This window comes from Rutidosis leptorrhynchoides, chromosome 1 (genome assembly GCF_046630445.1).
Source record: "Rutidosis leptorrhynchoides isolate AG116_Rl617_1_P2 chromosome 1, CSIRO_AGI_Rlap_v1, whole genome shotgun sequence".
Classification (NCBI taxonomy): domain Eukaryota; kingdom Viridiplantae; phylum Streptophyta; class Magnoliopsida; order Asterales; family Asteraceae; genus Rutidosis; species Rutidosis leptorrhynchoides.
In genome coordinates this window covers 681637706-681643101 of record NC_092333.1, presented here as the reverse complement: position 1 = coordinate 681643101, position 5396 = coordinate 681637706, and the positions used below count along the sequence as shown (strand labels likewise).

Below are 5396 nucleotides of genomic sequence, written 5' to 3'. Positions count from 1 at the left end.
AATCTAGACACTCTAGATGATGTCATTAATGTCATTAAAATATTTAATTGTATTTAACATGTTATGGAGTGTAAGATACTGAAGGTTGATGTTCGAACATGATTCTTGTGCATGTACGGTACAAGACTCGAACTTTAAAGAAAGAATTGTTTGTTTGAGAGGGAGTTCAATGGAGTTCATACGTCATATGGAGGTATACGAATATCATACCATATTCGGATCATACTATCAAACCAATAGCTAATGAGCGAGCCTTTGATGAGAGCCCATGTACTTTGACGGAGGAGGTTCTAGAGTTTCGAAACTTCGTCTCAAGTCAAGCGAAGTCTAAAGACCTTTGTATGATCAAGAAAGTTCTAGCTTCCGAAGAAGAAGATAGTTAGGCTCATTCGTAATCAACTTTAGTTCTTCGTCAACGGTACATACATAGATGCACTTAGGGAGATTGTTATATTTCTATTTGTGTGTATTTTTGTATGTTTTTCACATGAAGTCATTATAGTTACAACCAACGCAATGGGGGAGAATATTATAACCCATTTTATCACATTGGTTGTGCCATACACTTAATCTATGGAAGTTATAGACGAGGGCTATATATACCTTTCTTAGGCTTTCATTTGTCATTACTTTTAGCCATTGATATGTATTTAGTCGAGAAAGCCGTGGAATGACAAGTTTGAATATTTGACTTTCTCTCTTAACATTCATATTGTATTGATACTACATTCATCAACATTCATAGATTTCGGGCATTTAATCTAATTTGGTTCTTTTATTTTACACTTCACTAGCTTATATGGAGTCATGTTAAGGAAAGCTAATATGACTTTCAATTCTTCCGTATTAATTAAAAAAATATACAAATTTTATCAACTCAAAAATAAGCTAAGCTACTGCGGAGTACAATTTTCTACTGTATAACTTAAAAAACGTGGGGCCAAGGCTGGTGTAACTTGTAAGTTGATAATATGGCCTCTTTTCTGGTACGGATTACAATTTAAGAACCGTTAAGCAGAAAATTATTGCAATTCTTCACTCTTTGCCCTCCAAAGTCGAAATCAAATTCCCAATGGACAATAATCAGGTACAAACCCTAGTTTATATTAGTCTTCACCATATTTCTACCTCTTATTAACATCGTATTCGTTTGAAATACAGTTAATTGCATTAGGTATCCCCCTATTAGGGTTATGCATTATTCATTGAAAATTTATCTAAGTGGTATGCTAATAAGGGTTGATTCGAAGAAATGGCATAAATCCCGATCAGTAATATTTATAATCGGGCTTTTACGCCGACTTTATGCAAGACCTTGAGTTTATACGCATCAGACCTCTGCTAAAATAGTGTACAACTTATTTAGTTAATGATTTTATAACTTATAATTTCATCTTTATTTGAACACGTAATTATTCAGAGACAGTCTGTGTGAAAGTGATGAATCTATTGACCGATGGTGTACAGCTCTTAAGCTTTCAAAATTTTGCAAACGAAAGGCCACCTAACGAGCATCTAAGTGTGTAATTGATAAACCATTGATTGAACCTGGTTGATTACTACTTGAAGAAGTAGAGTCATCTAGTGATAAATCCCTTTCAATGAAAAATGCCGGTTGTTTAGGCGTCGGTAATGCACCCTCATCATCCAACATCCGAACCACTGACGACATATTTGGCCTTTCCCCTGCATTTTGTTGAACACATAACAATCCGATCGTTACTGATCTTATAACTTCGTGTGGTTGGAGTGATTTTTCTAAACTTGGATGGATCAATTCTGTTGACTTGCCTTCGTTGTATACATTCCATACCTGAATATATGTTGTGAATATTAATGTTCACTAGTTAAAGTTGTATTATCAAGAACCTAAGGTAAGATTCACAAATTTGTTAATATGTGGACAACCCTGGTCGAAAGGAGAACTTTTTTATGAGTGAACTTACATGTCCGGTAAGATTATTTCCATGCTCTGGATGCATGAATCCTCTGTTTTTCTTTCCGGTCACTATCTCCAACACCATAACGCCGAAGCTATATACATCCGACTTTATTGAGAAAAGACCATCAATTACGTACTCCGGCGACATGTAACCGCTGCACGCATTAGAATGTAAATAAACACAATACTGTTGAATTGAATTAAAGATTGAAGGAAAATTTGTTTAGAATGGCTTACTATGTGCCAACAACTCTGTGTGTATTTCCTTGGGTCTCGTTCCCTCCAAAACTTCGAGCTAGGCCAAAGTCTGATATTTTAGGGTTCATATCCGAATCTAGTAGAATGTTGCTAGCTTTAAGATCTCTATGAATGATTCTTAATCGTGAATCGTGATGCAGGTAAAGAAGTCCCCGTGCAATTCCTTTGATGATGTTGAAGCGCTTTGGCCAATCAAGATGCACCATTTGGTTGTCACCAAATATGAATGAGTCTAAACTTTTATTGGGCATGTACTCATAGATTAATAGTTTCTCATCTCCTTTTATGCAACAGCCAAGGAGCTTCACCAGATTACGATGCTGAAGCCTCGAAATGCAAATGACTTCGTTCTTAAACTCATCAACTCCTTGGTTTGAAGTCCTGCAGAGACGCTTCACAGCAATCTCTAACCCATCCTCCAGCACACCCTGAAGAATATTACCATTTTATATGTGAGTAAGTTCACAATCTGATATGTACTTTTTGTTTAAGTCACTTACTATAACGTATAGATTTAGTTTAATTTATTTTCTTTGCCTTTCCAAAAACGTAAATATAAATAAAAAAGTGCGTGTATTAATTTTTTTTGTTATTACAGTGTTGTTAGTAATACCTTATAAACGGCTCCAAATCCACCCTCTCCAAGCATATTATCTGCTGAAAAACTGGCAGTGGCAGTAGCTATTGTTGGAAAGCTAAATAATGTTAATTCTTCACTGTGTCTCTCCACAGGTCGCCCGGTATTCCATTTTTTCCGTGCATACCACAGCCATACAATAATGACGCCTATCAGAAGTACCCCTGCACCGATTACTATAAATCTGACTTTGATGTTTGTTCCATCTTTCTTTTTGGAATTTGATAAATCAACTGTATGTTATTAGCATAGAAATAATGTTAGTCGAAAGCATCTAATTAACAGTAATGTAACAGGTGGTTTTATCTTTACCTAATTCAGATGAAGCCATTCTTACAAAAATATCTCGACCATCCGCAGAATCTTCACGATGTCCCTAAGATCGTCAAACCAAAGCACACAGCCCTTTCCTTCTAAACTGATGTCGGGATTTGCATAAGCCATACAAGTACAATCCTTTAAGCATTTTGCTTCACATTCCTCCAAAGTCATGCTCATGTTGAACCATGTACCTTCTGTATCTGGCAATTTTATATTAGAGTACTTGAAAAATCCTTCTGATCCATTTTTGCAATCCAACGGTGTTCGTCTAACACAACCATCCGACCAATCTGCTATTTCCCATCTATTTTGGTTTTTAGGCACAAATCTTTTGTCATCCAAGCAAGCACAAGTCTGTTGCCTCGAATCCACATGGCAGGTTCCGTAAGCACTACAAATGTTATACGTATCACATATATCTATTGGTAATTTTATGCTGAGCTGCCACTTTTTAGAATCTTCTATCCATACCAAATCTTGTAGCTCCCCAGAAGAAGTCAAGGTGAGGCGTGATATCAATGAACTGTTTTCGATGTAATACATATATGACTTTTCCTTCTCAGTTAGAACTACCTTGTATATCAGAATCATGTTCATGTCGAATGGAGTAAACCCAGTAACCCTCAAATTTCTCCATGGTCCCCACCGATATTTGACCAGTTGACCTTGTTTTAGTTTGTTTCCCGGGTAACCGTGTGTGTCAGCTCCCCAGGTGAATTCACCTGGAGTTGGATCTTCACTACTTTTCCATGAAGTTAGATGCCATTCAATGCCTCTCGAGTAATCTCTCCCTAACTTCATGTGATATAGAAAAGTATCAGTTGGATAATCAAAACTCTGCCACATCATCTTCTCCTGTTGGTCTACCAAGACCAGATTCCCGGTGTCAAGAATCTTTGATGTCGCATTCGGTGATGTCGTTGTTGTGTTGGATGACCAAATTATGCTCATATTGTTAAAGATGACGAGAATTCCCGGATCAACAATTTTTAACACAAGCGGAGACACCCCGGGGAGCGAGTGGTTTCGGTTAGCAACCCAAATAACCGTTCTAGGAGAGATCTTTTTGTACCAAATACCGAGATATCTGTTCTCCGTGTTATCTGGCCGGAAAAACCCAAGTTCAAAAATTCCGGTTTCAGAGACCAACGTGTCTGCTTCTGTCAAGAACTGTGATTTTGAAATGATATCAAGTTCAGCAGCCTTGATTCTGTTTACAAATATAAACAAAATCGGAACGAGAAACATGGATACTCCCTTCATTATCATCAAGTTTTTTTTGATGATTTAGTTGATTTTAATATTATTATATATTAAGATTAATTGATTGACTATATAGGCTCAAAGTTTGTTTCATATAATAGGTTGACCACTGATGGCCCTGTCTGGCATTCAGGGTTACCATCACATTATGTAATGTGGGTGAGCAACACTGTAACACCATTTATTTTATTTATTGTGTATTCAAATGCCAACTTACATGTTGGGCGGCTATGGTTTAAAAAATCAGGTGCAAATAATCAGTTGAAAGGTCAATTCAAAAAAACTTGTGTACCTCGTCAATATAAGATTTGGCTTCCACAACCTTCGAATTTTGCTACTCACCTTTGAACCTGTTCATCAGCGTGTCTAGTTTGCTTCTATGAAGAACTGTGATTTTGAAATTATATCAAGTTCAGCAGCATTGATTTTGTTTACAAATATAAACCCAATCGGAAAGAGAAGCACGGATACTCCCTCCATTTTCATTAAGTTGTTATGATGATTTAGTGATTTTGATATTATGACTAAGTGACTATATATGCTCAAGTTTGTTTCATATGTTAGGTTGAGCAGCGATGGCCTGTTTGTTTGGCTTTTCAGGGCTACCATCACATCACATTTATAACAACAATAACAATAAAACCTAATCTGGTAAAATGTAAACAATCCTTCTCATATTCTAGAATAAATACAAGTCATTTTTTCACTCAGTATGAAAAAGTCCAAGAGTAGAGAAAGTTCTCTCTAAATTAAATATGGATAGAGATAGAGATTACTTCCGAATGGACCTCCGACTAATTAGTAGGTTAAAAATGAAGAAGAAAAATTTTCATTCAAATTTCCACGAGTTTTAAACATGCTTGAAGTTCAATTTAGGTTCTAAGTAACAGTCAAGTTGCCAATAAATTGGCATTGACGCTTGATGTTGACGAGCAATATCACATTTATAAATTATTTGAAAAAAACTTGAGCAAT

The 5396-nt window shown here is 36.1% G+C and overlaps 1 pseudogene; it reads right to left on the bottom strand.

Moving 5' to 3' along the window:
- Positions 1-1504: 1504 nt before the first annotated feature.
- On the bottom strand, positions 1505-5116 carry LOC139851948 (G-type lectin S-receptor-like serine/threonine-protein kinase At4g27290; annotated as a pseudogene).
- Between the last annotated feature and the right edge of the window lie 280 nt (positions 5117-5396).